The 21,044-nt window shown below is 38.0% G+C and overlaps 1 protein-coding gene across 2 annotated transcripts in view; it reads left to right on the top strand.

The window, feature by feature from the left end:
* The first annotated feature begins 242 nt into the window (after positions 1-242).
* Positions 243-21,044, top strand: part of PIK3CA (phosphatidylinositol-4,5-bisphosphate 3-kinase catalytic subunit alpha) — an 82,840-nt gene continuing 62,038 nt past the window's right edge. The window contains exon 1 of one of the 2 annotated variants that reach the window (XM_020879160.2): positions 243-758. The gene's annotated coding sequence lies outside the window, so the exon portion shown is untranslated. Of the gene's footprint in view, positions 759-10,344; positions 10,553-21,044 lie in introns of those variants that run through there. The other variant, XM_070466371.1, reaches the window with a different exon arrangement.

Genomic DNA, 21,044 nt, shown 5'->3' with positions numbered 1-21,044 from the left:
CTCAACCCAGCCCTACAGCTCGTAGAAACACATAGGCGCATCCCTGCTGCTCGTACGACACCTATGCCTCCACAGGATGACAAAACAGCCTCACCACTGCAAAAGACAACAGCATTAAATACCAGCGCAGCAGGAAAATGAGCCACAAAGCCACTCAAACTTCGGGCACAAAACCAAGGCGCAGGCGCACTGGCACACTGTCACCCGATTTGCCCACTTCCCCCTCCTGGTCTCCGCAGTTTCACTTCCTCTCGTTTGTCCCTCTGCTTCCGGGGCATAGTAGGCTCGGCCCCTCCTCAGCTCTTACCCTCCTCTGCCCGAGGAGGGGGGAGTCGAGGGGGTGGGGTAGAGTTCGTTGTTTGTTTACACGATGTGAGCGGAAAAAGAGACCAATAAAGTTTATTCTGGAAACAAAAGAAAAAAAAAAAAAAACAGGGGTGACAGAGAAAGGAGACGGGGGCGGGGGCGTGTGGCGGGGGCTAGCTAGGAGAGGCAGCGAGAAGGAGAAAGCGGCAGTTCCGGTGCCGCCGCTGCGGCCGCTGAGGTCTCGGGCTGCTGCCGCCGCGGCCGCTGGGGCTGGGGCCGCCGGCGAGGCAGGGCTCGGGCCCGGCCGGGCAGCTCCGGAGCGGCGGGGGAGAGGGGCCGGGAGGCGGGGGCTGTGCCGCCCGCTCTCCTCTCCCTCGGCGCCGCCGCCGCCGCCGCCCGCGGGGCTGGGACCCGATGCGGTTAGAGCCGCGGAGCCTCGAGGAGCCCCGAGCGTGAGTAGAACGCGGACAGGCCGGGAGCGGGAGCGGTCGGGATGGGGCCGGGTGGGTGCCGGGGACTCTCGGGCGCGCCCGCCGTCTTGGGCGGGGGCTGCCCGCCGGTCGTCTCTCCCAGCTTCGGCCCGCAGCAGAGTTCGCCTGCGATCCCCGCTCTCCTCCGCCTGCCGCTGGCCTCACCCAGATGCAGAGGCGAGGGCTCGCCGCTCCCTCTTTTCTCCCTCTGACCGCCGCCTCGTTCCTCGTTTCCTTCCTCTCCCATTTTTGGGGATGGGGCGGCTAGAGACTGAGGAAGTGCGCCCAGGGCCGCCGCCCCGGCTGCGGTGGCTCGGTCCCCCGCGCCCTTGCACATCCACCCGACCCGCGAGCACCGCGGCGTGAGCGATCGCGGGTGCCAAACCGCGAGCTCTTGCTGAGGGGCTGTCACGCCCGAGGACTCCGACCGCGCCAGCCCGGCGACCCTGCGGTTTGCCTCATACTGGGTTTAAATCGCCCGGCTGGGGCTTGGAAGGCTACCGCGGTTCCTCTCCCACCCTTCCTCTCGAAGTTGTTTTTTTCCTTTTAACCGAGACAATCAAACGTATTGGATCTTTCATTCATAGACCTGAGACATTGTCTCGCAATTGTGTCTTTAGTAAGTCTAATATGTGATGCCTGCTTCATAGCTCCTAAGTGGCTCGGAAAGGTAGGGTAGCGCCCAGAATTGGACTGTGTAAACACCAGACGTTCAGCCAGTGTGTTTTGATCGCGGCTTGAGGGGTTTATTTTAGGATGCTAAAGGAATAGTGGTGATGGTGGCTAGTTACCAGACTTAGAAATCGAAAGCTGTTTTGGCTGACAGTAATTGGGAAGCTGTTTACGTAGTCATAAAGAGTAAGGGGAGCGCAGTAAGAGGGGCTTCTGTGAAAAGAGCCTGCATATTCTTTAATGAAGTAGAGTTGTGATTCCGTTTGGTGACGCTTCCTCATTCCAGCACTGCGCCTTTGGGCACATGCAGGACATGGGTTTGCGAGATGATGTTTTGATCGTAGTTTGTGAGGCCTGGGAGAACCCCTTGGAAAACTTGGGTAGGTAAACTTCTGTTAACTCAAGTCATCGGGTAATTACTATGGCCACATTTGAACCACTGTGGGCAATAGCGGTCGCATGTTTTTCTGCTCAGAAGCTGGGTTCTCTGGGTATTTGCTTACATTGCACTGTACAAAATTTGTTTATGTACTGGATTGCGTGTTGTTAAGGAAATACCTACAAAATGCTTAAGATACCACGTTACTAATTTAATTTCTGTAAATCACAGCACGTCCTTATTAATGGATCCTAGAAGCAACTGTAGTGTAAAAATTTGTTAATATGTCTGTATTCAAGTTTTAACATTTTTTAAGACTGAATCATTGAATTCTGGTTGACAGCATAGATCTCTATCTAAACATCACATGTTCTGGAAAATTTTAATTATCAGATTAACTGTTCTGCAGTGTCATCAGCCAAAATTATCTGAAGAGGGCCCAGTGGGGGTGTGTGGGGGGGAGGAGGGGTATTTTGTTTGGCTTTCTGAGTTTTCTCATCTCACCTTTTTGGATAAAATTAAATTTCATCCGTAACTTTTTTCAAAAGTTTCTTACAGGTTTTTCCATCATTGTAAAATAGAGTGCTTTCCTGTTAAAATCACGAAATAGATGATTGAAAGAAGTGATAGCACATGGTAACAGTCATAGCATCATGGGGGAAATAAAAAGAAAATGAATGAATATTAACTTAATATTTTACCATTGACTTTATGAATATAAAGTTTGAAAGACATTCCTATCAGTTTTAGTTCAAGAATTAAATATGAACCACATATAAATGCAGAACAGTGTTTTTATATGTCTAAAGTTTTTTTTTTTTCCTCAATTTTAAGTAAATTAGATATAGCATTAAGGAGATGTCACTAAATACAAATGCTGTAAATGCAAAAATTACTGCGTGAAAGTGTATCTTCTCATGGGCTAGATATATGTTAAAGGAGGACTGTAAAAGAGCAATAGCTTTGCCTGGCTTTGGATGGAACAACCCTTCTTAAAGCAGAGCTTCCTTCCTGTCAGGATAAGATCCTCTCCATCCCAAATAAGTATTGCCTTTAAAAAAAAAGGTAAACTTACAAGTAAAATACTTAAATGATAAGATAGGTCATACATTTCCTAAAAGAGTTCACTTGTTTCCTTTATTGAATTAAGAATTTTTAACATTTACTATTACCATTTAAAAGGCATTTGCTCTGTTGATCTGTTTATATGAAAAGGGCTAACTTAATCCCGTTTGATCTCTTTAGCAACAAAAATAGCATTAAAAGGATCACTTCTCTATTTTATTATTTAAATATCTTGAATTTCAAGGGAGTTGTGATTCTGTAAATGAAATGTGTTTCTTAAGCATCATAAAAGATTTTATCTCTGAAAATATTTATGATATTTAAATTTGTGCAAGTTTAGAAGCATAAATCTTGGGAAATCAAGGTTTATATTAGTATAGTTATTGAGCTGTTTTTTTTTTAAGTATGTTTGTCTTAAGCTACAAAACAATCCTGAAGAGAAGGCAGTATTACTGTCTCTGAGAAATGACATTTTAATTTAAGGTCAGGCAAGTATCAGGTGACAGACTCATTGACAAAATGAATGCTTTGTGACTCCTTTCATTTTATTATGTTACCTCTAACTTGCTCCAGCCTGCTTTTTTTTTTTCCAGCCTGCTTTTTTATGGATAAAGAAACTAGAGCCCATAGATCACCTTTTCCCTTATTTGTAGTAATAAATGGATGTGTTTAATTCCCCTATAACTTAAACAGTGGTTTTTGATCCTGGCCACATACTAGAATCATCTAGTTAGCTTTTTAAAAATATCAGTGCCAGAGTCTCATTCCTGGAGATTCTGGTTTAATTGGCCTGAGATGGAGCCCAGACATCTGTTTTAAGTTCCCCAGGTAATTCTAATAGACACGATTGTAAAGCCCTTGCTTTCTAAGACCTGTGTGATTTGTTTCTTTTCTTCTAAGTTCATCTCTCCTTTTTCTTCCTACAGCTCTCTTGGCCTTTTCCTGCTTCATGTGCCAGTGCTGTTTGCTTTTCATGAGACATTTGCACACTCCATACCCCTTGTTTAACTGGCTGACTCCTACTCATTTTTCATATCAGTTCCTTTGAAAAGTCTAGTCTGGGTCAGGTGCCCTTGCTTCCTGTTCCCATAACATCTTGTGCCCCTACTGTCAGAGCATTGACTCAGTGTATTGGCGATTGCCTATTTATTTGTCTGTATCTTCCACCAAGATGTAAATTTCATGAGAACACTAGGGGTTTTTATCTTATATAGTTAAGTTCTCATTGCCAAGCATAGCAGCCAGTACATAATAGAGTTATTCACTGAATAAATAAATATATTGACAACAGACTTCTTTACAACATTAATAATTTACAAATGCCTATTGAGCTTTTATACTGTATTTGTTCACTAAAAATACACATCCCTAACCTGCCACACATATGTATTTTATTTGGAGACGTTTGGGATGTTCTAAATTACATATAAATTATTTCAAGAGTGACACTCAAACTGCCCCTCAACATACACACACACACACACAAATAATTAAGCACAGAACTGTGCTAGAAATCAGGAGATGTGAATTCAGATCCTAACCTCACCACAAGAGTGTGTCCTTGGGCAAGTCTCAATCTTTTGGGGCCTCAGTTTCCTTATCTGTAATAGAGGAATTGTACTGAATGCTCTACATGGTACTACTCAGTGCTTTAGCCTTAAGATCCTGTGAGCACTAAAAATACTGACTTTGTAAAATCTGAGCCTCCTTGGTTCAAACCCTGGCTTATGTACTTACTGGCAGAGTTACTTTGGACAGATTTCTTAATATGTATAAGGAGAGTAATTACTACTCAACAGAGTTGTTATTGTTTTTGTTTTGTTGAATTAAATGAGTGTAGATCCAGGAAAGTTTTGGCCAGGATCAGATGTCTAAGACGTGTTCATTTCCTTTCCCCTTTGAAAGTGTTAGATCTTATGAGTGGACTTATCTGGAATAAGAAAAAAGACAGTTTATGTAATACATCCTGTTTTCCACTTTGCTGACGGCTAACTTTACAGGTGTGACTAGGGACCAAGAACCACGTGGCTTGTAGTTTCATTTTCTTAGAACCCTATTCCACTGTCAGACACCCAGGTGTTAGTTAACCTGCCTGGGAAGTAATTATGCCTTGAAGTTTGAACCATGACAGGAGCTTCCCTGGCAGCACAGTCGGTAAAGAATCTCTCTGTAGTTCAGGAGACCCAGGTTCGATCCCTGGGTGGAGAAGATCCCCTGGAGAAGGAAATGATAAACCACTCCAGTATTCTTGCCTGGAAAAATTCCATGGACAGAGGAGCCTGGCGGGCTATAGTCCATGGGTCCCAAGAGTCAGACACGACTTAGCGACTAAGCCACCATGACAGGATAGCAAGTGTCAAGCTATTTATGTATCATAATACATAATATGGAGGAAGGGGGAATCTGAACTGATGACCTTATACCATCGGCAAAGATCAGTAAAATCAGACGACCATTCCAAAAGAATGGAACAGATTAAAACTAAGGATGATTTACAAAAAAGACTCAGAGATTTTGGTAAAGTCTCTGTTTGCTAGACCTTAAAATTCAGGGAGATTTTTTATTTAGTAAATTTTAGTAAAAATTGTTTAGTAAATAGTAAATTTATTTAGTAATTTACAGGATATACAGGAAGTATACCTCTGGTCAGGACCAATTGTAGAAGATTGTTTTTGTTATCAGATTAGTGGTTACAGGTATCAGTCAGCGAACTGAAGTTTATTTTTATTTGTTGGCCACACCTCAGAGCATGTGGGATCTCAGTACCCCAATCTGGGATCAAACCCACACGCCCTGCAGTAGATGGAATCTTAATCACTGGACCACCAGGGAAGTCCCTTAAGCTTATGTTTAAAGTGAACTTTATTAATTATCTTTTAAGAAATGATACTGTAATAAAAATTAAAAATAGTGGTTAGGAGAAACTGAAGTCTTAAAGGTATAAAAAAGAAGCATGAGGCAACACAGTGAAGTCTAAGGATTCGACTTAAAGGCTTGTGGTTTCTGTTATTCAGAAAGGTTATTCAGCCTTAGATGAACCAATAATTTTTATAGCCACTTATGTTATTCATATTTAATCCTTTATTAATATGAATCAGTTGATACTGGTTAAGAAATTTTTATATGTTCTCTCTCCCTCTCCTCAGCTATACAATTTGGGGAGCTTAATGTTAAAATACTTCAATAAAAAGTTTCTAAGTTTATAGTAAAAGTGGTGGCTTAGAGCTTTTTCTTTAAGCTTAATGTTTCTTATACAGTGAAACAGTATTTTTTACAGTGTTTTTAGTATGGATTATAGTGCTCTGGTTTGGATGGCTGAAAGACCAAATTCCAATTCCAAACTGCTACTTTGTATTTGTTTATAGGGGAAAGGAGGCAGGCCTTATCACATCTTTGCCTCTCTTTAATATGCTACTTGCTAGTAACTCATATAATTAATGAGATAATTTAAGTAATTCCAAGTTCCATACAATTATTTAAAAGAAAATATACATACCAATTATTTTAAATTTATACCTAGTACAGGAATAACACACTTCAGCATTTGGTCTGACAAACACTCATCTCTTCGTATCATTTTGCTAGTTAGCTTAATAGTTTATCTAAATTACACTCATTTATAAGAGGTTAAGTTTTAGTATCTTTTAGTATTAATATTAATTGGAATTGTTACAAAGGAATCACTGTGTTAGTGCCAGCATTACCATTTGAAATAAGTGTGGGATTTTAAAAAAGTTAGAAGTTAAGTATTCTTACAAACCATGCTTATCTGGTACACTTTAGATTTTAAATATTTGTGTAGTGGAAACCAAGGAAGTCAGTGTTGTGATGTAAAAATAGCTGCATTAGGATAGAAACATTCTGTTCCGATCATAATTCTCTTGCCAGACTCACCAGGATTTAGTAAGATTCTGTAGAGAAATGCATCTTATAAAGCACTATAGAGATTTAAAGCAATATTGTGAGGATAATTTTAAGCATAAATTTTTTTTTAACAGTAGGTGATCAGTAAGTGATATTTTTGCAGTAGAATCATAATTGGGGATCAAGACATTTATCTTTCTATCAGTTAGTAGCTGTATACTTTATAAACTATCTGAAAATTAATAAATTGCTGTGTGCCAGTGTTGGTTGATCATTTATTGTGTATAGATTCAAATTATAGAAGACATTTTTCTATAAGCAAACTAGTTGCATATTTCTGTTGACGTTTGTAGACATTTTTAACAGAGATTGATAGGTTAGCAACAGCTATTTCCTAGAAGAACACTGAATCAGGAGTCTGAGAATCTAGGTTCTATGTAGCTCTTTGGCCTTAGATCTTGACCTTTTAGCACTTGTTTGATTTCTAGCATTTTAAAAGCCTATTTTTGATTTCAGGGAAGAGTAAGTAAGCCATTCCCTAGAGGGAAGATGGCCTATCTCAGTTTATTGTTATCTTCAGAAGAGAAAATCTCTTTTATCTACCTGTTTATAGATTTGCACATATTTGAAGGCCCTTCTGTGAAATTCTGTGACAGGAAAAAAACTGCCATCAGGAAAGAATGGAAAGATTTTCTTCTTTCTCTCCAAAACCGTCAGGGACTTGGGAGGATCAGACTTAGAGGAGGAATGTCCGTTTTGGTTACTGGCACTGAGAGCAGTTAGAGTCTCTGACAGACACTGAGAATGGGTCATCTGTTGCACTCCAGTTGCCAGGGTTTTGAAGGCTCAAAACCTGTCTCAGCACCCTTAATAGCCATTGGCAATCTTCCTTACTTTAGTTAAAGACTTCTAGGAAAATATGTCCCATAATTTCCTTTGGTAACCCATCCCACTAGTTGGTTTTCAGAAAATACGTTCTAATCTTAGAAACATAATTCCAGGGGCATAGTAAGGCTCTTTTTTCTAGATGTGTCCTCTGTTGTGCATAAAAATATATGAAATGATGACAAAACTAATTGTCCTTAATCAGGAAACAGTGATGTGTATGCTATTGATTTGTTGTTTCTATAAATGTTCAAATTACTCACTTTCAACTTTTGAATAGCTTTTAACCAGCAAACTGTTCAGGTAATGAGATATTATGTAGAGTTATTTTGATTATGTACTTCATTTTTCAACAAGCCAAGCAGATTTCTGTTGCTCTTCTTTGACAGATCATGCTTTTCCAAGTGCTTTTCTGATGGACTTTCTGCAGGTCTAGACCTGAAAGTACTATTGCATTTTTAAACAATTGATTGCCTTTAGCCTGAAAGCAAGTGAATTGTGTGTGTTTTGGGCTTTTCCCTTAGGAGGTTAACCTCTTGACAGGTACAAAATCCTTCGAGTTTTCTGCCAAATAAGCTACTATTCTGGAATATAGATTTATGGAACATGTCATCAAGAGTAAATCAGCATTAAAGGGAAAAATTATTGGGAAAAAGATTGAAATTAGGCACTATTGTAAAGTCAATATGAAATCAAACTACATATGACAGCAAAGAAAGGAAAAATTATATTTTCACATTGTCATTTTATACTTATTGTAAAGATTAATAGTAACACCATTTTATTTTCCGTATGAAGATTTCCTTAAAATCTAATGGCTTCTTTTTTTTTTGCAATTGATACCTGGATAGGCAGCATCTTAAAGTATTTATGAAAATGATATTTGTATTCTTTTTTTATATACCAATTGTAAAAGTTGGACATGACTTTATCAAAGCAGTTTTTGTACTTGATAATTAACGGTGGTAGTAAAATTCAAAGCAGTTTATAATATTAGTAATGTTATGGTTCAGAGACTGGTAGTTTGATTTCTCTTCAGTATAAGGGACCAACTTTCAACTTCCTTAGTGATATTGTAGGACTTAAGATTTACTCAAAATCACTGTGAATAATTTTGACTGTTTCTATGCAATGAGAGCCTAAAGCCTTGTGTTGTTCACAGACACTACCTAATATGCAGCTGAATGATCTACCGATGTGCAATGACTAAAGCACAGCTAAATGTGTCATGTGATGGTGTTTTGTTGAGTTTAAGTATCAGATACATAAGTTTGTTGAGTACATTCCTCTTGCAGATAATATTTTTCCCAGTCAAAATGGGGTCAAGTAGTCTTAACAACTGTACAGAATATTTAACGTCAGAACAGTCTTAGAAAATCCATAAAATACGGTCAGTGTGTGTAGGCTTCTTTAATTTTTCTTTTCCTAAATATATGTCACAATGGCTAAAAGCATGTGCTCTGAAGCCAGACTATCAAAATTACTAGTTTTGTAATTAAGAGCAAAATTATTTACCTGTCTAGGTTAAATATTCTGTTGTTCATTCACCAAGTTGTGTCTGACTCTTTGCAACTTCATGGACTGCAGCATGCCAGGCCTCTCTGGGTTAATACATAATTCCTTATTTGTAGAAGAGGGATAATTACAGTACGTGCATCATAATATTATAATGAAGGTTAAATGCCAAATACATGAAAGCATTTAGAACAATGCCTAGTACATAGTAAGCACTCAGCAAATATCTGTATGCTACTTGAGAGCACTAACCATGTCATGTTCATTGGTTCGTTTTGGGGCTTTAACATTTTGTAGTGAATTGAATCCTGTCCATTTTGAGAATTTACTAATGGATCCTATCTCTGAAGAATGAATGATAAGGTTCCTGTCTAACAAACTTCTTGACATTACTGCTTGCTTTTTGTTCTTTTACAGTTTTTTAAAGTTTGATACTCACTCTGAGAATTTGAATTCTATTTCATACCCAAGAGAAGTTAGCATATAGAGATTTAGCGTGATCGGAATGGGAGATTTGTGGACAGAAAGAAATTAAGTAAATGGACGTACATTTTTCACATCTAATCTGAGCTTCCTATGGATTAATTTTCCCTGCCCATTCTAGAATCTCAGAATCCCCAAAAGATATCTTTTTTCCTTTTTTATTGAAGTATGACTGATTTACAATATTAAATTAGTTTCAGGTGAACAACATAGAAATTCAGTGTTTTTCTAGATTATACCCCATTTAAAGTTTTTATAAAATATTGGCTATCTTCATAGCCTGAACATTGTGTCCTTATAGCCTATTTATTTTATATTTTTTAATTTGTAGCTCTTGACTTCCTACCCCTATATTTCTCCTCACTTCCCTCTTCCCCACTGGTAGCCACTAGTTCTCAATATTTGTGAATCTGTTTCTGTTCTGTTATATTCTGGCATTTATTTTTTAGATTTCATGTATAAGTGATAACATAAAATATTTATCTTTCTCTTTCTGACTTATTTCACCAAGCATAATACTCTTGAGGTCCATCCATGTTGTTGCAGATGGCAAAATTTCATTCTTTCTATGGCTGAATAATATTCCATTGTATACATACATACCACATCTTCATCCATTCATCTGTTGGTGGACACTTAAGTTGCTTCCATCTCTTGGCAGTTATATATAATGCTGGTATGACCCTGATGGCTCAGCTGGTAAAGAATCCACCTGCAATGCAGGAGACACAGGAGATGTGGGTTCAATCCCTGAGTCGGGAAGATCTGCTGGAGGAGGAAAATGGCAACGCACTCCAGTATTCTTGCCTGAAAAGTCCCATGGACAGAGGATACTGGCAGGCTACAGTCCAGAGGGTCTCAAAGAGTCAGACGTGACTGAGTGGCTAAGCATGCAATATTCATGAACATTAGGGTATGTGTATATTTTTGAATTATAGTTTTGTTTTCTTTGGATATATACCCAGGAGAAAAGGAATTGCTGGATCATATAGCAATTCTATTTTTAGTTTTTTGAGAAACCTCCATACTGTTTTCCACAGTGGCTGCACCAATTAACAGTCCCACCAACAGTGTACAAAGGTTCACTTTATTCCACATCTGCACAAACATTTGTTATTTGTGGTGTTTTTGATGATAGCCATTCTCACAGGTGTGAGGTAATATCTCAATTGTGGTTTTAATTTGCATTTATCTAATGGTTAACAAGCTTGAGCATCTTTCTGTGTGCCTGTTGGCTGTCTGTGTGTTGTCTTTGAGAAAATGTCTGTTCCGGTCTTCTGAACACTTATTAATTGGGTTGTTTGGTTTTGGCGGGTATGAGCTCTTTATATGTTTTGGATATTACCCCTTATTGGTCATATCATTTGCAGATATTTTCTCCTATTCTTTAGGTTATCTTTTTGTTTTGTTGATGGTTTGCTTTGCTATGCAAAAGCTTTTAAGCTTAATTAGGTTTTACTTAATTTTGCTTTTGTTTCCTTTGACTTAGGAGACAGATCCGGAAAACAGTTAAAATTTATGTCAGAGACCGTTCTGCCTATGTGTTCTTCTAGGAGTTTTATGTTTTCCAGTCTTACAATTAGGTCTTTAATTCATCTTAAGTTTATTTTTGCTTATGGTGTGAGAAAATGTTCTAATTTGATTCTTTTGCTGTTCATTTTTCCCAGCAGCACTTACTGAAGAGACTGTCTTTTCTCTGTTCTATATTCTTGTCTCCTTTGTTGTAGATTAATTAACCATAGGTGCATGAATTTATTTCTGGGCTCTTTATTTTCTTTCATGAATCTGTTTTTGTGCCAATACCTTGGTGATTTGATAACTGTAACTTTGTAGTGTAATCTTAAGTCAGGGAATGTGATAACTCCAGTTCTGTTCTTTTTTCTCAAGATGGCATTGGTTATTTGGGATCTTTTGTTCAGTTCAGTAAAAATTTTAAGATTGTTTGTTCTACTTCTGTAGATGTCTTGGACAGGAATTGCATTAAAGCTGTAGATTGCTTTCGGTAGTATGGACATTTTAACAACAGTAATTCTTCTAGTCCATGAACACAGGATTTTTTCTTCAGTATCCTTCATCATTGTTTTATAGTTTTCAGAATATAGGTCTTTCATCTCCTTGGTTAAGTATATTCCTTGATACTTTATTCTTTTTGATGTGATTTTAAATGAGGTTGTTTTCTTACTTTCTAGTAGCTCATTATTAGTGTATTAAAAAAGCAACCGACTCATATAAACTAATCTTGTATCCTGCAGCTTTACTGAATTCATGTTCTAATAATTTTTGTGTAGAAAGTTTAGAATTTTCTATATATAGTATCATATCATCTACAAATAGTGAGTTTTACTTCTTTCCTTGGCTTCTACTTCTTTCTCTTGTCTGATTTCTGTGGCTAGGACTTCCAGTACTGTGTTAAGTACAAGTGGAAGAGTGGGCGTTGTCTTGCTCCTTGTCTTGCTCCTGGTTTTAGAGGAAAAGCTCAAAGCTTTTCACCATTGAGTATGATATTTGCTGTGGGTTTATCATGCTGCTGCTGCTGCTGTTTTGTCACTAAGTCATGTCCAGTTCTTTGCGCTCATGGACTGTAGCTTGCCAGGCAAGGATACTGGGGTGGGTTGGCATTTCCTTCTTCATGGGATCTTCCCAAACCAGGGATCAAACCCATGTCTTCTGCTTGGCAGGTGGATCCTTTACAACTGAACCACCTGGGAAGTCCTGGGTTTGTCGTAGATGGCCTTTATTTGTTGAGATATGCTCCCAGTATACCAACTTTGCTGAGTTTTTATCATGAATGAATGTCAAATTTTGTCAGATGCTTTTTCTCCATCTACTGAGATAATCATGTGGTTTTATCCTTTCTTTTGTTAATGTGGGGTATCACTGATTTGCAGATATTAATTATCCTTGCATCCCTGGAATAAAATGCATTTGATCATGGTATATGATCCTTTGATATATTTGTGAATTCTGTTTGCTAATATTTTGTCAAGGATTTTTGCATCTCTATTCATCAGAGATATTGACCTGTAATTTTCTTTTTTTGCAGTATTATTTGTTTTATTTTGGTTTCAGGGTAATGGTGGCCTCATAGAATGAGTTTGAGAGTGTTCCCTCCTCTTCAACTTTTTTGGAATAGTTTGAGAAGTATGGATGTTAATTAACTCTTCTTTATATAATTGATAGAATTCCTCTGAAGCCCACTGGTCCTGGACTTTTGTTTGCCCCCCAGCAACAATCTTAATAGCACTCTACCATGGGACTTCCTGGTATCTCAGTAATAAAGAATTTGCCTGCCAGTGCAGGAGACGTGGGTTTGATCTCTGGGTCAGGAAGATGCCCTGGAGAAGAAAATGGCAACCCACTCCAGTGTTTTTGCCTGGTAAATTCCATGGACAGAGGAGTCTGGCGGGCTGTAGTCCATGGAGTCGCAAACAGTCGGAGACGACTTAGCAAATAAACAACAAATTGAAGCAGTAATTGTTTCATGCTACTGGGTATTTCCTTTCCCTGTCTTTCTTCATGTGCTAGATGGTGATTGTGTCATATTGTCACATAGCTGTTGTGTTACATGGCTTTTGTAGAATTCTCACGTCGTGTTTTAAAGCTTCTCCATTATACTTGCTGTGAAGTCTTAATGAATACAGATTTAACTCTTGTGAATCATTCTGTTCATTACCTAGTTTATACTGACTGGACATTGTGTAAACCTTACAAGTCATTTACATGAAAATAAGGAAAGCAGTCATGTGTTCTGAATATTTTCATCAGTTTATCTCTTAAGTCTTTGCCTTAATCATTAAGGTAACTAGTTATCTGTCATCGTGGGTGGAAGTTTATGTGGCATCACCTACCTGGTTTCAGTACCATGGTTGGCACCTTACATAAATGAGACTGTTAGTTAGTATTTATGTTTTTGGTAACTCTGTGTGAATTTGTTTTCTTACCTCTTAGCTTTTAACAGTTTTCACTAGACCGCTCTTGATGGTCATACAAGGTAATTTATTTTTTCAAGTTGATGATCCCATAGTCTATCTCTCATATAACAGGAAAATAATAGTAGTAAAACCCACACACTTTAAAAAACATATATTATTGTAATTAATTTATATGGAGATTGCTTTAGAAAGTGTCTATCATTTTTGGCATAATTGTTCAACATTTTTCATTATTACTTGCTCTTAAGGAATTGTTAGCATACTCCCAAGCATTTTTTATGCATGTAAAACTGTATAGAATTTTGTGTCTTTGGGGAGGGGGGAATGATAGGCATAATGAAAAGTTAAAAAAAAAAAATGGCAGTGGACTGCCCTTGTACTGACAAAGAATTAATTGACATTCTGTGAGAGAAAATTTCCTTGATTTTCCAAATGTACCTATTAATATATAAATTTTTTGAGTTACCTCAAACCCAGCAGCAGCAAACTTTAATATCATGAATGTGGGAAAGGGGAGTGTTATGGACTTTATGCATATTATCTCCCTTAATCTTCACAGCAGCACTTCAATACACATCCTCTCTTTGTTTCACAGGTTAGGAAACTGAAGTTCTACATCTAATCAGTACAGTGGAGTTGCATCACATTCAATTTACAGGAATTCAGTTATACATATTAATACTCAGCCAAAAGTAAAAGCATGATGAAAGCAATCATTTAAATATTGTAATCACATTCCACTACTGAGCTTTTGCTTAAAGTAGACATGAAATTAAAGATGTGAATTTGCTGTTACCTCAAACTGGTTTCAGTGTGTAGGTATGGGCTCACTGTGTTGAATGTGATTCTGTTATTCAGACATGTGTGATGTTCATGCAGTATGGCCTCTAATACCAGTTCTCTAGTGCAGAACTAAAGAAACAGCAATATGTTTCAGTGTTGAAAGAGAAACTGTTGTTTTAGACTTGCTGAGCAATTGTGTTGATTTCTAAGGTGGCCTATAGACATGACCACAAAAAACTATCATCTCTCTGGTTACATGCCTGGACATGCGGAAATCCACACCATTTTAAATACTAGATATATTTTATATATTCTGTATGTAATTTTATGTTCTAAATTGATGTATGTACTAATATATTATTATCTTTACACAAAACATATTTTTGTACAAGGTGGTATACAAAAAACATCCATTGTAATTTATAGGGGATTTAAGAGACTTTTTTTCAGGAAAATGTTGACTCTGTAAATCCAGACTATGTATGTGATGTTTGCTGCTATACACCCAGGACCTAGCATGTTACCAAGTACAAGGTTTATTGAATAAATGGAGAAAAAAATATTTAATCATTCAGCAACTTACACTTTTTAAATACAAATATACATATGGTGATCACATTTTCTCAGCCCAGATTTTGAAGGCACTTTAGAAAAATCTGCTTTATCCCCCAGATGGATTAGTCTTAAATCATATTAGAACAATAAGAAAATAGAATATTAGAAATTACAACTGTCTCACAACATCTGGTCCTAATATGACCACTAAACTTACTGTTATTTATGTTTCTTTCCTTTCTCCCATCTGTTCTTTTATATGCATATGAATTTGCTGAAGGAAGTACAACCATATTAGACAGAATTTATTTTATGAAAACCTAAATGGGTTTCTGCTCTTTCAGAAAATAGAAAATATAAATAAGGTGACAAATCTATGTGTTATTCTTACCTCCTTATGTAATATTTATTCCCTTTGTACAACCCCTTCATGAATTCCCATCTGGTTTGTGAAGGGAAGAAGAACTTCCACTTAGTCCCTTGAAAGAGCTGAGCTGCCAGATATTATTCTTTTTAGCTTGTCCAGAAGACATGTCTCCTGGGCCATGAAGACATGATCTCTTTCTTACATTGGCAGGGGAGGAAAGGCTTGATACAGTGAAATAGGACATTTTCTTGTAATTCTAGATCAGAACCAGAATACCTAACCTGCCTGCTAACTGCGTGACATTGAATAAGCCACTAATGTTTCATAAGCCTGAAAAATTGATGCTGTGTGGCTAGTGACTGAAAGAGATGTTTTCAGGGTGGTACTATGTTCCAGACAGAGAAGGAAATGGCAACCCACTCTAGTACTCTTGCCTGGAAAATTCCATGGATGGAGGAGCCTGGTAGGCTGCAGTCCATGGGGTCACGAAGAGTTGGACACGACTGAGCGACTTCCCTTTCTTTCTATAGTTTCTTTTGGAGAAAGAAATGGCAGCCCACTCCAGTGTTCTTGCCTGGAGAATCCCATGGACGGAGGGGCCTGGTGGGCTGTGGTCTATGGGGTTGCAAAGAGTCAGACACGACTAAGCAACTAACACACACACACACATACTATGTTCCAGAAGTGAGCTTATGCAAACAAACTTTAAGGATGTAGAAGTAGCTCAGTCATGTCCGACTCTTTGCAGTCCCATAGACTGTTGCCTACCAGGCTCCTCCGTCCAAGTGGGTTTCCATTTCCTTCTCCAGGGGATCTTCCCAACCGAGGGATCAAACCTGGGTCTCCTGCATTGCAGGCAGACATTTGAGCTACCAGGGAAGCCCCAAGGATGTAGAACTCAAATGAAATAGCAACTCTAAATAAAAGAGGAGAGAATATAAGTCAACAATATATTAAGTCTATTTTATGATTACCAAATAGAAATTATTCTAAAAATGCAGAGGTGGCTTGATACGAAATTTTATAATTCATAGATCAATAAATCCAATAAGGGAAGTAAAGATCATATCAATAAATATGGAAAAGTAATTTCCTTTTGTTTCTTTAAAAACCAGGAGCAAAGAGAAATTTTAACAAACTATATCAAATTGAAAGCTGAAATAATGGTTAATGGTGAAACGCTAGAGAAGTAACCATTTTTTAAAGTTTGGAAACCCATTATCACTATATTATTATATAACATTGTTCTGGAAGTTCTGACTAATACAGTAAGACTTGAAATAGAAACAAGAGGAGTAAATACTAAAAAAGAAGCCACACAGTCCAATTTTCAGTATAATGTAGTTGCATTTGTAGGCAAACTAATTGAGAAATTACTAGACTTAATAACAAAAGAATATAGAGTAACTAGATTTAAGACATAGTTTAAAATTAGTGGTTCTCCTTTATAGTAGCAATAATTGTTTAGAAAATATATTTAATATAAAAGAACATTTTAACAATATACAGAAGAGGGTTAAATAATGTTCATAAGAAATATATGAACTCATATGAAGAAGCCTAAAAATGAATGAAATATAGATAGAGTATGGGTACAAGAGACTAAACAGGTAAAATGAAATAAATTCTAAGTGAAAAATGAAGTACAATGTCAGAGAGCTAATCCTATCACCCTATTAGATATGAAAATATACTATAAAATGCTAATAGTAAATCAAGGACTTGGATAGTGGTATAATCATTGATAGTAAAGTTGGTAAAGGAAATAAAGATCCCAGAAACAGACATTCTGAATGTAAAAAGGAAGTTCAGAAATCAATAGAAAAAGGAAGATAGTCAATAATTGTTTTTGAGATTAAATAGTTAGAAAATAGTTAGAAATAGTTAGAAAAACAATTAAATAGTTAGAAAAACAAAATCAATTTGATCTTTATCTCATCTTCTATAACCGACTGGATTAATTGAGTGGTTCAGTGAAATAAATATTTTTATGCCAAGATCTTAATGACCCAGATAACCACAAGGGTGTGATCACTCATCTAGAGCCAGACATCCTGGAGTGTGAAGTCAAGTGGGCTTTAGGAAGCATCACTACGAACAAAGCTAGTGGAGGTGATGGAATTCCAGTTGAGCTATTTCAAATCCTAAAAGATGATGCTGTGAAAGTGCTGCACTCAATATGCCAGCAAATTTGGAAAACTCAGCAGTGGCCACAAGACTGGAAAAGGTCCGTTTTCATTCCAATCCCAAAGAAAGGCAATGCCAAAGAATGTTCAAACTACCACACAAATGCACTCATCTCACACGCTAGCATAGTAATGCTCAAAATTCTCCAGGCCAGGCTTCAACAGTATGTGAACCGTGAATTTCCAGATGTTCAAGCTGGTTTTAGATAAGGCAGAGGAACCGCAGATCAAATTGCCAACATCCGTTGTATCATCGAAAAAACAAGAGAGTTCCAGAAAAACATCTACTTCATCTTTATTGACCATGCCAAAGCCTTTGACTGTGTGGCTCACCACAAACTGTGGAAAATTCTTTAAGTGATGGGAATACTAGACCACCTGACCTGCTTCCTGAGAAATCTGTATGTAGGTCAAGAGGCAACAGTTAGAACTGGACATGGACAATAGACTGGTTGATAATTGGGAAAGAAGTACATTAGGGCTGTATGTATATGTCACCCTCCTTATTTAACTTCTATGAAAAGTACATCATGCAAAATGCTAAGGCTGGATGAATCACAAGCTGGAATCAAGATTGCCAGGAGTAATATCAGTAACCTCAGATTTGCAGATGACGCCACCCTTATGGCAGAAAATGGAGAGGAACTAAAGAGCCTTTTGATGAAGAGAATGAAAAACCTGGCTTAAAATTCAGCATTCAGGAAACTGAGATCATGGCATCTGGTCCCATCACTTCGTGGCAAATAGATGGGGAAACAATGCAAAGAGTGACAAACTTTTATTTTCTTGGGCTTCAAAATCACTGCTGATGGTGATTGCAGCCATGAAACTAAGACATTTGCTCCTTGGAAGAAAAGCTGTGACAAACCTAGACAGCATGTTAAAAAGCAGAGACATTACTTTGCCAACCGAGGTCTGTATAGTCAAAGCTATGGCTATTCCAGTAGTCATGTATGGAAGTGAGAGTAGCATAATAAAAAAGGCTGAGTGTCGGAGAATTGATGCTTTTGAACTATGGTGTTGGAGAACATTCAAGAGTCCCTTGAACTGCAAGGAGATCAAACCAGTTTCAGTCCTGAATATTCATTGGAAGGACTGATGCTGAAACTGAAGCTCTGATACTTTGACCACCTGATGCAGAGTCAACTCATTGGAAAAGACCCTGATGCTGGGAAAGATCGAAGGCAGGAGGAGAAGGGGACAACAAAGGATGGATGAGATGGCTGAATAGTATCACCAATTCAATGGACGTGAGTTTGAGCAAGTTCCAGAAGGTGGACAGGGAAGCCTGGCGTGCTGCAGTCCATGGGATCGCAGAGTCGGACACCACTGAGCGACTGAACAACAATAACAAATCTCATTTAAGAAATATATTTATCTGGGTGGGGAAGTAACTTCCAAACATACAAGAATGAGAGACTCTCAAAGAGAAAGTTTATTACATTTGACTCTCATGTAAAACATTGGCATTTATTCTGTCTTTATCTCTCTCTCACCCCCTCTCCTATTCCACTTCCCAATACAAACAAACAAACTAAAAGATGTACAAACTAGGATTTGAAATTTGCAAAAATGTAATATACAGATGTTTAAACTTTAAGGTATTCATACAAATACTTTCAAAAACACCCAAGATCCATATAAATGAATGAGAAAAGAACTTGAGAAAACAAGTTTGTTTACTAAAGACAAAATAAAAACATATGGGAAAATTTTTTTCCCAGAAAGATAAAGAAGTGAAACTGTAAGATACAGTGATATATTTTTACTTTTTGAATTAGCAAGAAGTTTCTTCAAACAGCATTGCTGGTGAAGGTGCTGGGAAATGTGCTTGCTCATGTATTTCTGTTGGCAGCCTAAATTGATTCAACCCTTTCTGAAAGGAAGTCAGCGATTTTTTTTTCCTTTAAAATTAACATACCTTTTGATCCCTTAATTCCATTTGTGGCATTATGACAGTAATGTCAATTTTAAAACAGTTGAAGTATTCAAGTAAGCTGTGCTATATCTTCCAAAGAAATAGGCAGTGAGAAGACTGTTGTTCATGAAGAATTTATAGTAATTTGAAGGAACATTTTCATAGTGGGGAAAAAGGCAAGATACAAAATTATTAGGCGATTTGAGCACAACTGTATAAGCCATGAAGTGAACTACAAAATATGCATATTAAAAAATCTGTAAGAGATTGCATTGAGAAATGGTAATGATGGTTGTCTCAAGTGCATTTTTCACTGTTTTGTTTTCCTCCTTGATTCATGTGCCACTGTATTTTACATAGATACAGAGTGCAGTCCCATGGTCTTAATAGACATTTCAGTCAGTATTTAAGTGAATGAATATCTCTAATATGCATGGGTTACTTTTACTTTGACAGAAACTTGAATACAATCCACATCTAAGTTAAGGAGAATGTGGAAAGTGTTTTAGAAAGGAACTTGGTTCTATTTTGTGTGATCCTTTTCTGTTAACATCACTACTTCCCAAATTAGGAATTTCTATTCATTTTGGACTCTTATCAATAATCTCTGACCTGTTAAATCCAACTGATCACCAAAATCTTGAACTTTTTTTTAGAACTGCCTCTTGGTTTCATCTCCATCTGTTCTCATAGTCACTGCCTTAGTTTAGTCCTTTCCGTGACCACTGAAGTCTCCCAACAAGTCTCTCCACTTTACTACTCCTCTTTTACCACACTGCCGCCAGAATTGTCAGACATGTAAATAATCAGCAGAATTCTGTGTATGTGGTATAAAATAGTTGTATGGGGGAGAAGCAGGGGAGATTAACACTGTCAAATACACCATAAAATACAAAATTGATCTGCTTAAAACTTATTCCTTGTGACCTACATTGTTGCTTCTCAAACTTTAGGTGTATTAGAATCACCAGGGGGAACTTGTTAAAATATGAATTACCCAAGCTTAGAAATTCTGGTTAGATGGTTCTTTGGGCCTGGGAACATACTTTTTAACAAGGCTTCCTGTTCTTGAGCCTCGTCCATGTGATCCCAAGAACTAGATATTGAGGAACACTGACCTTAAAGGGCTCTCTTATTCATTTACTGTAATTCTCACAATTTGGCAGCAGCACACTTTTCTGTGCATTTTCTACGCTTTCCCTCTTGCACTCGTTGCAGTCTAGCCATCCAGAACGGCCTCAGGGTCACCTAGACCCTTCTGGACTCCTGTGCTCGTGCTCACGCTGTTTCTGCTGCTCAGAGCCTCTTTTGCTATGGCCACTCCTGCCCAGTAACTTGTTGACCTGGCACACTCTCTTCAGCTTCTCCATGACGTATTCCTGGTCTCAACTCTCCTAGACAGAGGAGAGCTCTCCCTTCTTTATAGCCTCTACATAGGCTTCCCAGGTGATGCAGTGGTAAAGAATCCACCTGCCAGTGAAGGAGACACAAGACACATGAGTTCAGTCCCTGGGTTGGGAATATCCCCTGGAGTAAGAAATGCACCCCACTCCAGTATTTTTGCCTGGGAATCTCCTGGACAGAGGGGCCTGGGGGGCTACAGTCCAAAGAGTCAGACAGAACTGAGCACAGCACAGCCTCTACTTATTGCAACACACACATAC

Source organism: Odocoileus virginianus, chromosome 4 (genome assembly GCF_023699985.2).
Source record: "Odocoileus virginianus isolate 20LAN1187 ecotype Illinois chromosome 4, Ovbor_1.2, whole genome shotgun sequence".
Taxonomy (NCBI): Eukaryota; Metazoa; Chordata; class Mammalia; order Artiodactyla; family Cervidae; genus Odocoileus; species Odocoileus virginianus.
This window is presented reverse-complemented; position numbering and strand designations above follow the sequence as displayed.